This window comes from Lissotriton vulgaris, unplaced genomic scaffold (assembly GCF_964263255.1).
Source record: "Lissotriton vulgaris unplaced genomic scaffold, aLisVul1.2 SCAFFOLD_828, whole genome shotgun sequence".
Taxonomy (NCBI): Eukaryota; Metazoa; Chordata; class Amphibia; order Caudata; family Salamandridae; genus Lissotriton; species Lissotriton vulgaris.
The window spans coordinates 564,145-576,643 of record NW_028251635.1 but is presented as its reverse complement, the minus strand read 5'-3'; the positions used below and the strand labels follow the sequence as shown (position 1 = coordinate 576,643).

The 12,499-nt window shown below is 48.0% G+C and overlaps 1 protein-coding gene and 2 pseudogenes across 1 annotated transcript in view; 1 reads left to right on the top strand and 2 right to left on the bottom strand.

Moving 5' to 3' along the window:
* LOC147662823 (SWI/SNF-related matrix-associated actin-dependent regulator of chromatin subfamily A member 4) overlaps positions 1-8,585 on the bottom strand; it is a gene marked incomplete at its 3' end in the record, with an annotated part of 317,340 nt that extends 308,755 nt beyond the window's left edge. The window contains exon 1 of the mRNA XM_086950887.1: positions 8,450-8,585. The remainder of the gene's footprint in view (positions 1-8,449) is intronic.
* Positions 8,586-9,359: 774 nt separating this feature from the next.
* LOC147662822 (heat shock cognate 71 kDa protein pseudogene) lies at positions 9,360-10,641 on the bottom strand (annotated as a pseudogene).
* A 39-nt stretch (positions 10,642-10,680) lies between these two features.
* On the top strand, positions 10,681-11,598 carry LOC147662821 (heat shock cognate 71 kDa protein pseudogene; annotated as a pseudogene).
* The last annotated feature ends 901 nt before the right edge of the window (positions 11,599-12,499 follow it).

The following is a 12,499-nucleotide window of genomic DNA, read 5'->3' as shown; positions in this document are numbered from 1 at the left end:
GAAAGACACGGACAGCGGGAGGGGGGCAGGATACGACCACACGGGACCGGGAGACACGCAAAGACGTAAAACAAACAGGGAGACGACATGAGACGGGGTAGACGTACAAAGTGAAAAGAAAATTATAAACAAAATGCAGCTTACCTGATCGCAAATACAAAGTACTTCCTGGCAACTTCAACCTGCAAAGGACACTTCGAAAAAGACCAAAACATGCCGAGACCAAAAAAAAAAAAAAACCATCCGCCCAACGCCGCAATGACGCACAAAAATGGGCGGGATGAGTAAAAATCGCCGGAACGCCCACGAATCTGCTCGGGGAATGAGTGACGCATCTCTGTTCCAATGGCTAGCCTCCATTTATGGAGATAGCCAATGGGACAGCGAGGCGGGACAAAGCCTCATACTTGTAAACAAAAGTTTTCGCCTGCGCGAAACGCTGCTGCGCAGCTGTTCCCAGGCAAAACCTAACAAGCATTTACAATGCAATGGTTTCGCCTTTGGAAAAAGTTAGAGCTATTGGCATTGTAAATGACAAATGTTGTATTTATGTGTTGGTTTTGAAAACAGATAAATAAATGGCATTGTCATTTACATTGCCATTAGCTTAATCTCTTGCAAATGTGAGACCTATTGTACCCTACGGACGAGCTCAGCAGACAGCAATTACTACCACACACACACACACCCAGAGCCACACACAGACACATAGCCACACACACACACCCAGAGCCACACTAACACACACATCCAGAGCCACACACACACCCAGAGCCACACACCCAGAGCTATACACACACCCAAAGCTACACGCACACCCACACACCCAGAGTCATACACACACCCAGAGCCACACACACATTTAGAGCCACACACCCAGAGCCAAACAAACGCAACCACCCAGAGCCACACACACACCCACACATTCAGAGCCACACACCCACACACACACACACCCAGAGCCACACACACCCAGAGCCACACACACACTTCGTAATTGAAGTTCAGAGGCCAGGGGGTCATCGGTTACTTGGGTAACAGTGGTTTGCAGACAGTATGGGGCTGTATCGTGCTGTTTTGAAGTTTATGTACATTTTTACAGTTCATTATAAAAGGGGTGGAGCTCGATCTCTGACACTTCCTATTCTTTTGAAGCACCTATGGGTAAGGCTCGAGGCAGCCTGCACTTCTTTGGCAGGGCTTTGACTAACAGGAAATGCCCACCCTTTCCTTCTTAGTGCGCCAATCACTGCTCTGATGTGAGGCTGTGACGGTTCCAGCCCTGTGCTCCAGTCCGTGCTACTCGGGCAGCACAGCGCGTGCTCATATCCTCAAGGTCAACTCTATTTCTAATGTGCAAAGTTAATTAAAAAAAAGTTACACAGCACCATCAATACATCGGGACAATAATAACATTGTGGAAGTACAGTGATAAATATACAAATATACTGAGTTACTAAAATCAAATGCATTATAAATTCTCGTTCATTTAGATTAAAATGCATTTTAAAGTACAGCGTGAACTAATTGAATTATAAATCATGAGCTTAACTGTGCAAATAATATCAAGGACATGAGCGGGCAAAGTTGATTTACCCATGTCCTTTCTTCTAGCTTCGACTATTTCTGAGCCTTTCCCACCCGGATACTGAAAGCGACGAATCCTGTCTGGGTTGAGCGCGGTCATAGGATCTTCTCTGCTTGTTCGAACGGCTGCTTGATTAAAGGCGCCCCCAACATCCTTCTGCGGTCTGAACATCTGCTCACTTTTTTCAGTATTTTATAGTTCGAATTTTGAATAATATCATAGAAGGGCAAATGTTATTGCCTGTATATTAATTAATACATTGATATACTGGTTATTAATGTGGCACACAGCTCAAAATAAATGACTTTGCATCTGAAATAAAGGGTGTCGATATTATCCACACACTGGAGCTCACTGCAGCGACTTCAGAAGGATGAAAGCATAATCAGCCCCGCCAGCACTGGAACGTGTAACCTGCAGTTCATGCTCCATTCTCTGCTATTCTCTCCCCTCTCTTGAAGACCAGGCATGAAGGGATCACACCCCCATATTTCTAAAATGCAGTGTTTTGTTGAGCTGCGACCCATGCCTTTAAAGGCACCAGAACTCTCTACCCAGGTTTACCTCCCCGAACGAGGCAACAGAGATGTCTTTCATGCGATCAGCAATGCGGTGACATTGATTAATAAGGTTTGTCCACTATACCGGAAATGCATTGAAGGCTCGTGCTTTTTTTTTTTTTTTTTTTGCGATTTTATATAGAGCAAACATTACCTGAAGGCGTCAGAGCGCTGTATTACGTTGACCCCAAACACACTTGTCATGTCATCAGTATTATTAATATGAATTCTCCGACTGTATCCCTCACCCCTCGATTGGATGGAGCATTCCAAGCCTCCCTACATGGACATGGCGCTCTGTCAAAGGCAGGCAGAGAGGAGGATTGGGTGAGATGTGCACTGCCCTGGTTGGCCCCTCCTATCACAGGCAGCGTACACATGTCCCACCGGGGCTGTGTTTTCTCCTGCCTGCAGGACAAGCTTTGGAAACATACAGAGGCGGCAGCCGGGCTGGGCCTGGGCCCCCGGCTGCGCCGTACAACCCTATAATCAGGGAGTGCTCTGTGGGATGGGGGAGGAGGGGCGTCCGAGAGGCAACACTGCCTATTTAAACAAGGGAGGTGGATGATGGGGGAGGGGCACTCGGCGGAACTGGCATAACTCAGGGTCTGCCTGTATTTGTATATCAACTATTTACTTGGGGGTAACCCCTCCTTTTAATCGCAATTACGTATCCTTCATTCATTTTACAGTACTTCCTCTTCAAAAATTCATTACCTCAATGCAAGAAGGTCATCTAAATCAAAAGTTTCCGTTTTAATTTAGTGTTACAGTATTATATAGCGCTTGCAAACGTCGGGGTTATAGTAGCATTTTTCAAATAGTTGCTCGGAAAGTTACAACTAATTTATGTCGCAGAACAGATAAAAAGGTCACAACAGACTACATAAGCAAAGTAAGAGAGCCCACGATATCCCAAGTGGAGGGGGTGATGCCACAGTCCAGGTCAGAGCAAAAGCGTAATTAAAGTCAAGCATCCACAGTGTCTCTACTGTCAGTGGCTACGTCAGAAACAAGCACTGGCAAAGCCAATATTTTTGGCATTGACCACCAGCCTTTCAGCGCTGCCAATGCTTGTTTTGGCCTGGTTTTTGCAAAACTTGTGTTTGGAAAGCTACAGGGCCTCGTAAATCTTTACAAAAAAATGGCTAGAAGTAAAAATACTTTTTACATCTTGAAAAGTACACATTTAAATAGTAGTCCTTAGCAATTAACAGCTTAACTGCTGAGGCTTCTCCAACCTCAGTGCTTTTGTGATGTTCGAGGCACTTCCGGCTTAAGCCCTCAAATATCTTTTTTTTGTCCAAAAAAGGTATCCACCCTAGATTGGAGTCCCTTTTTCCCCATATGTTGGGCGTTCTAAAGGTCCCCAAGGTTTAAGGATTCCCCTAGAGGTAATCTAAAAAATAGCCCAAATACAGAAACTTAAAAAAAAAACTGAAAATATTATGTGCAAGAAAGTGCATTTTTTTTTTCAAATGGCACCCTAAAATGTTTGCTGTGCTAAGATAGCTATCTTCCCACCTTTCGGGAACAACCATAGTTGTAAATATGTTTATATTTTAATATGTTTTTATATTTTAGCACAGCTTTTACATTATTATAAGTGGAAGTAGTCCATTTTTCAATTTTTTTGTGGCTGAACCTACTTTTGGGTTGTGTTGGATACAACTATGAAATCCGGTAAAGTCGAATTTTCCAAAAAGTCGACAAAATTCCAAATTTAGCAAGGGGTCATTTGTACAGAAGGGCCATGGTTTCCCCAGAGAAAGTATTCACTGAAATAAAAAAAATTGTAAGAAAAAGAAACAAACAACTGACACAGTTTACATCTGTGATTTTTGACCCAATGGCAAATTCACAAAAATAATATGCTCTTAGTCCATCAGACCCTTCCGGTTCCAGGAATATATATTTTTTGTTGGCTGTCCAAAAGCATGCAGTAACTGAATTACAGCTTAAAGAGATTTTTCATTGTAAATCAAACATTCAATTCATACTTTAAAACCAAATGAATGAAAACTAGGTATGAAGAAAACCTATGCCTAATTTAAATGTGCTTCAGATACTGCTGTTAGGATTAATGGTGATATGTACAACTCTAAATGTGGGGTTACGCATACTAGCAGGCAACTCGGAGGGCAGTTTGCAAAGTTAGTTTTTATTACACACTAACACTTGAAAATAAAAATGGGGGCGTGGCCAAGATGGCTGTCGGAGCAGACACACACTAAGCTGCTCCGCAATGACCTGCTCAATATCCTGTCATAATTGCCACCCTACGTGGGTCTTCTGTGCCACTCTCTGGCCTTCACCCCCCCCCCCCTCCCTTTGATTGGGAATGCGGGTCCCCCCACGGGAGGATGACGCAGAGAGTGATGCGTGCTTTCTCATTTTAGTTGGCCTGCTGGGCCTTTGCATCGGGGACCCCATGGAGCACCCACCACGCCGGCTGGATCCTGCACCTAGGACATTGTGGTACATCACATCAATTGCTGAGGGGAGAAGCCCTGGCTGAACACGCAAGAACTGCTGCTGGGAAGGAATGCAGAACACCGCTAACCCACCAACATAGTTAAGCAGTGCAGGCTAAGCGAGGTGCAACTCCTCGGCCTAAGACAGTGTAGGAGAGCGGGTACTCACGTTAACAATGGGGCCACCAAGAGGGACACTAATTCTGCAGGCATCAGCACCTTGGGACAGTTAAACACCCCCCATCAGCCCCATTTTCCTGTGGGGGGCGTGACGTGAGCCCCGGACACCAGGGGGCTACACTGTGCATTAAATCAGGTCTGAGTCACCGGCCCCAAATACAAGACCGAGGCACGCAGCGGACCAGCGGGGGTGCATGGGCACCGTGTACTACAGAGGAGTAATCCCCTACATTCCAAGTTGCGTGGGAGGTCGTCAGGAAACACCCTGCCCTCCCCTTTACCGGGGCAGAAGCATCAGAACACAAGCCTAGCTAGGTGATGTGGGGGGCACGTTCCAGGGGCGCTCCCTGCAATTGACGACATTCTCGCCTTGCTATTCTACACAACCGCTGCTCGACATCAGGCTCACAGCTCACATTGATCTTCTTAAGACGGGAAAGAACAGAACAGACTGGCCTCAGGCTCAAAAAGGGGGCGCTTCTCAATCCGCGGATCGCCCATCGGACATTACCCAGGCTGAGAAGCGAACGCCAGACACCCTATCAGAATCACTCTCATTGCTTTGATGAACTCCTGGCAGCGATCCTGGACATTAAATCCACCCTAGGTCCCAAAATAGACTCACTGTGCATTGAAATGGGATTCATACGGGAAGCTCACAAAAGGGTAAAGGACTGGTCTCTCCCTGCAGGGCCGAGAGGCAGATGAGCATCAAGTGCACCTGAAGCCTGGAAGCTGGGGCCATGGCAGCGCCCGTAGAGATGGCCACACCGCACCGGACCGCTTCTGCTGTTTTCCGCCGCCTGCCCGCCGCCACCTCAAACACCGTCGTGGAGTGTGGTATGTGCGCTGCGGGCTGTAGATCGCGGGTCATAGAGCTCCTGCCGAGCCGCCACTGCTGCCTGCTCTCCCGCGCCTGACACCCCCGCAGTTCTCTGCGCAGATGAGGGGGGCCACAGGGGGGCCACAGAAGGAATGCGGTTGCAAAAGCTGCCGCGGGACCGAGGTCTGGTGCAGCCGGCGTCCTCCTCGCGTCCTCTCGTTTTCGCGTGCCCTGGGTCTCAGCGCGAAAACCCGGAGCTGGATTCTGGAATCAACAAACCAAACTGAGTGTGCTCGAGTCGTTCCTAATGCCGTGGTTGAACCCGGGAGGGGGTGGGAGAGGGGCGGGAGAGTAAACGAACGGCGGGAGGGGGCGGGAGAGAACGAGGGGGGCGGGAGAGTACACGAACGGCGGGAGGGGGGCGGGAGAGGACGAGGGAGGCGGGAGAGTACACGAACGGCGGGAAGGGGGCGGGAGAAGACGAGGGGGGCGGGAAACGTGCACAGGACAGCGAGGGGAGGGGGGACGGCGGGAGGAAGGCAGGACAGCAGCAAGCACGGCCCGACCAGATTCGGGGGCGTTCCCGGCTTTTGGCTGACGTCGCCAAAATCCAAAGAATCTCGGGAACGCCCCCGAGTCTCCTCCGGCCATGACGGACGCCTCTCTGTTCCAATGGCTAGCCTCCATTTATGGAGCTAGCCAATGGAACAGGGGGCGTATTCCAGAGTCACTACTGCAATCAAGAGATTTCTCTGGAGGCGGAGCCTAAAGGCTCCGTTGCCCAGCGAAACCTAAAAAGGGCCATGTTTGTATTTGTTTTTTACATGTAGAGAACGACTTTACTTCTGAGATGTAGGCAGGCAGAGTATTCTAGAGCTTAGCAGCGGACACCGAGATGGAGCATCCTCCCCATCTGGCTTTCCGATACCTAGGATTCATCACCTTCCTATAGAGCACTGATCTAAGAGGTCTGCATGGGGTGTACAAATGAATAAGGGAATTCAAATGCCTGGGTCCTTTATGGTACAATACTAGAAAGACCATGCAGAGAGCTTTGAAAGTGATCCATTTTCTAATTGGGTGCCAGTGAAGGAAAGTGGAGTATTACCATCCAAAACTAACATTAGAAAAACAGTAAAAGTTGGTCTTTTCCCCCTCTGATAGCCCTGTTGAATATCCAAAGCCAATAGAAATAGAATTTCTATACCCCTGGCAGAAAAACCAAATCTTATCTATTCAGCACTTCATCATAAGGCAAGAGACCACCAAGCTGGAGATGCAAAAATGCAATAAAGAAACTGCCAAAAAGTAGAGATTCTCCAGCAACTCAACCAGGATCTGGAAGAAAATCCCTACGACACTTGAACAGTATCTATCCTACATTAATCCCCCAAAAAATCTAAGACATGTCTGATTTACAAAAAAAGGACGCTCTTTCATTATATTAAACGTTTTACTGCTTGTTCACTGTACAACTTTTCGAATCGTGCCACAGGTATTGGGGCGGAGCAACCAACAAACTCAGCACGATACACAGAGTTCTGCAAATGGAGTGCGCTTGGTCATGCCGGTTCAAGTTGATTTTCAGCGCCGGGTGTTTGTCCTGCACTGGAAAATCAACGCGAATAGCACCAAGCGCAGCACAAGAGAGTGCTGCTTCTTTTCTGCTGCTCGAGTAGATTTTCCACTCGACCAGCAACTTTCTCAACGCGAACTGATGGTTTCTCAAAGCTATCGGTCGCGACAACACACAACCGCCCGCATTGAGAAATCCGATCGCAAGCGTTGAGAAATCTCGCCGGGCGGTAGATTTTTACTTGCTCGCCAACTTGACGCTGGGGAGCATGAACGAGGAAAAATCTATGGAAGCGGAGTGGAGTTTTGGGGAACTCTGTGTGTTCTTCAGAAAACTCTGCAAAAGGAGTGGAGTTCACTGCCCGGGTTTAGTCCCAGGTCAGCACTTGAGTGATCAGTGGCTCCAAAGCCAAGTTACCACTCAGTGCAATAATACATCACCCCCATCCTACTACTATCTTTAGTTATAAAATCCATTTTCTTCAGAGTAATTAAGTTCCCATCCTCAGAACGATGAAGGCCTACAGTGAGGTTGCGAGGACTTATCAGAATAATAAATCCTTAGACATGAGAGCACTTAAGTCTACTCGTTTCAAATGTTAAAACTTCCACAAAGAACGCAACAGGACACAGGGTATTACATACTTCGGCCTCAGAGCAATAAACAACCTTAAGGTAAAGTCTCATTCGCTAGAATCAAAGTAAAGAATCCTATAGTCCGAGGCAATAACCATCCAGAGTAATACACCTACAACCTTGCGCAGTATACCCCCTCATGAAGGCATTGAAGCCCCTAGTCCGAGAGCAGTAAATCCTATCCGAAAAGTACTACATCATCCACATTGAGGGCAAGGAGTCCTTATCCAAAGCACGAAAGACTTCCTTCCTTCTTTCCTCGAAAGTACTAAACCCCTTCCTTCCGAATATTAAAGTGTACCCGGAGGATAATAGTACCCACCTAGACCTCAATGTACACATGAACCTGTGGGCAAAATGCACCCAAACCAATTTGCAATTAATCCCACTCTATATATTATATAATATTATAAATCATAGAGCACAAATATCCTACCCTGAAACATACTACCAGTGTCAAAATTATGCCCCCACCTGGAGTAAATCAGCCAGCAAAAGTAATCAATGCCCCTATAATAAGAGCTCGAGTAATAGCCCATCCCCCACCGCTATCGAGGCACTGCGTCCCACGGGCAAGGTATAAATTAATAGGCTGGCAAGAGGCGGTTCTTACCGTCCGAGGGTAGGAGCGACCGGTTCACTTCGCGGCCCCTGGCGGCGGTGTGCGAGCCGGTCTCAGACAAAGGGCCGCCTCCGTGCCCCGGCTCCTCGCGCTCCCTCCTCCTCAACGCTCGCACAGGCACTAGCCCGCGCACGGGGGAGGGGCCGCCTCTTAAGCGGCGGCCATCTTGGAGTCAGGCTGCGCGTGCCTATTCTTTCCGTATTCTGAGGAAAGAAGTGGCATGATCAGGCTAAGGACCCCTCCACCCAGCATGGATCGCAAAAGGACAAACAGGACTCCTGCCTGACGCCGACATGGACGCTGCCTAGGACACTAATCCGCCTCTATATGCTTAATATACGCAGGCGCATATGAAGCTGTGTACGATTCAATGTGCTCAGAGATGCAAGCTGCGCAGGCGCTGTCCGTTTGCATTATGCACGCCGCCATTTTGCAGTCCTTGCTTCTTGGTGTTAGACAGGAAGAAGGTATAAGTATAGAGCGTCTCCGTTTCCCAAGCTTAGACAATAAACGACGGACAACATTTGCCAAAACCTAGAACTAAAGACAGGGTTGCTTGCCGATACGTATTTTGATGTCCTTGTCGGTACAATTAGAACAATCAATTAAAGTTGGTAGACTACACTATATATATATATATATATATAAATGTTTTTTATTTTATTTATTTATTGTCAATTAAATAGATTTTATAGGTCAGGACTCAAAGTTTGTTACAGTACAGATAAGTAAAGTGCAATGTTGTTCTCTCCTAACGCCCCAGATTCAAATACTCTGAATGCCCAGTAGGTCCACAGCAGCTTCAATGTGCCATTTGGTTTGCTTTTCAAACAGCTACTGTTACAAATGTGTGTCCTTGGATCACCTTTGATGACAAAACCCTGCGGAACAAATTAATCTTTTAATCAACTTCTTCGATAGTGGGTCCAGATGATCCACCACTGCCAGCTGGAGAGCCGCCTGCGCCTGGGAACTCTCTAGGCATGCCGCCGTGCATCCCACCATCACCCTGGTACAGCTTGGTGATGATCGGGTTACACACCTTCTCCAACTCCTTCTGCTGATGCTCGAACTCTTCTTTCTCTGCAGTCTGATTCTTATCCAGCCAATTATTTTGTTGCATTTCTCCATAATCTTCTGTGTGTCCTCGTCACTGATTTTCCCTTGCAGCTTCTCGTCTTCCACTGTGCCTTCATGTTGAATGCATAGGATTCCAGAGAGTTTTTGGACGACATCTTGTCGCGCTGTTTTTCGTCCTCCGCTTTGTATTTCTCAGCCTCTTGGACCATTCACTCAATGTCTTCCTTACTGAGGCGACCTTTGTCGTTTGTGATGGTAATCTTGTTCTCTTTCCCGGTGGTCTTATCCACAGCAGATACATTCAGGATACCATTGGCATCAATGTCAATCAATCAATCAATCAAAGCATTTGTATAGCGCGCTACTCACCCGGAGGGTCTCAAGGCGCTTGGGGGGATCCTCTACTACTCGAACAGCCAGGTCTTGAGTTGCTTCCTGAAGGCGAGGTGGTCAAATGTCACCTCGATCTGAGGAACGCCTCGAGGAGCTGGCGGAATACCAGTCTACTCAAACTTGCCCAACAAGTTGTTATCTTTGGTCATGGCCCTCTCGCCTTCGTACACCTGAATCAGTACACCAGGTTGGTTGTCAGAGTAGGTGGTGAAGTTCTGCATCTGCTTGGTGGGGATGGTGGTATTTCTTTTCATCAGCACGGTCATGACACCTCCAGCAGTCTCAATACCCAAGGGCAATGGGGTGACATCGAGCAACAGCAGATCTTGAAAATTTACAGACTTGTCTCCAGAAAAGATGGCCGCCTGCACAACTGCACCATAAGCCACAGCCTTGTCAGGATTAATGCTCCTGTTCAACTCTTCCTGGAGCAACTTCTGGATCTTCGGAATTCGAGTGGACCCTCCGACCAGGACAATATCATGAATCTGGATCTTGTCGAGCTTGGCATCACAGAAGGACTTCTCAATGGGATCGAGGGTTCCCCTGAACAGATCAGCATTCAGCTTCTCAAAACGGGCTCTGGTGATGGAGGTGTAGAAGTCAATACCCTCATACAGTGAATCGATTTCAATGCTGGCTTGGGTACTTGAAGAAAGAGTGCGCTTAGCACGTTCCCATTCAGACGCCGGCGGTTCGCAGACAGGCATCAGCTTCTGTCTTTGAAACAAGCATTAAGAGAACCGTGAAGATCAGCAGGCATAATGTCGAAAGGACCATCAGTTGGCATTGATCTTGGTACCACCTACACCTGCGTGGGCGTCTTCCAGCATGGCAAAGTTGAAATCATTGCCAATGGCCAGGGCAATAGAACCACTTCAAGCTACGTTGCCTTCACAAATACCAAGAGGCTAATTGGCAATTCGGCAAAGAACCAAGTTGCAATGAACCCCACCAACACTGTTTTCGATGCTAAACGGTTGATTGGCCGCATGTTCGAAGATCATGTGCAGTCTGACATGGAGCACTGGCCTTTTACTGTAATAAGTGATGGCGGGAGGCCAAAGGTTCAGGTGGACTACAAGGAGGAGTTAAAATCTTTTTACCCTGAAGAAGTTTCCTCCATGGTACTAGAAATTGCGGCTGCATACTTGGGCAAGACTGTCTCTAATGCTGTTGTGACAATTCCAGCTTACTTTAACGACTCCCAGCGTCAAGCTACTAAAGATGCAGGCACCATTGCAGGTCTCAATGTGCTTAGAGTCATCAATGAACTTACTGCTGCTGCTATTGCTTATGGTCTAGACAAAAAGGTTGGCGCAGAAAGGAACGTGTTGATCTTTGATCTTGGTGGTGGTACTTTTGATGTCTCCATCCTGACCATTGAAGATGGCATCTTTGAGGTGAAGTCCACGGCAGGTGACACTCACTTGGGAGGGGAAGACTTTGACAACTGAATGGTTAACCATTTTGTGGCAGAGTTCAAGCGCAAGCATAAGAAAGACATCATCGATAACAAGCGAGCAGTTCGACGGTTGCGCACAGCCTGCGAACATGCAATACATATTTTAAACAGAATTTTAACAGAAAACAATTGTTTTGTAATTGCATTTATACAGCGCTTACTATCCCTGAACATTGCTAGGAATCAAAGAAATCTGAATTAACAATATTGACACAACAAACATGGTAACAATAAAACAAAATATGTATAAGCAAAAATTAGATGATTCTCTTAAATGATGTGGCAAACTGCAGTCGAAATAAGTCCATTGTCACTTCCACTCCTGTGCACTGGCACAACAACTTGCCTCCTAAGGGACAGTAAAGGGAACCTCCTCAGGAAGAGGCATCTATGTGGCAGAGCGGGCACCATAACTTGCCTCCTAAGGGACAGTAAAGGGAACCTCCTCAGGAAGAGGCATCTATGTGGCAGAGTGGGCACCTCTAGAACATACATAGGAGGGGGTTGTGTGGGGTGGGAGAGGCTTGTTGGGCTGTGTAAAGGAGTTAGCAGTCCAGTAGCTGGGGTGGGCGGAGCTAGGTGGGCAGAGGGGAAGAGGTGGGGACAGGACAGGAAAGGGTTAGTTAGAGTAGGGACGGGGAACAGGGCAGAAGTAAGAATAAAGGGTTGAGTAAATCTACATGTGTCCGTGTGTCATTGTAGTGGGACACTACAACTGGCGACGAGGGTGGGATCGGAGAAGCAAGACCCACCCGAGCAAACCCCGTCCAGCAGCGTGGAGCGTCCAGAGCTCCGCTGCGACAGTGATCCTGCGGCGCCAAAGGTGAGGCCCCCCAGGAGTGACCCGGCGGCCGCTCGGAAGCGGGAAGAGCCGAGGAAGAAAGAGAGCAGAGTGAAAGCGCCTAAGCGCCAGAAAGAAAAGCGCCGGTCGCGCTGGACGCGCGAGACCCATGGGCGCGAAAGCGAAGTGAAAGTCGGGAGGTCACCCCGACGCTGCCCCAGCGCCTCCTGCAGCCCTGCGAGGGCAGGAAAAGAGCCCCACAAGCGAGCGGCGAAGTGCCCTGCAGCCGGCACCGACGCCAGCGGGAAAGTGAAGCCTTGTC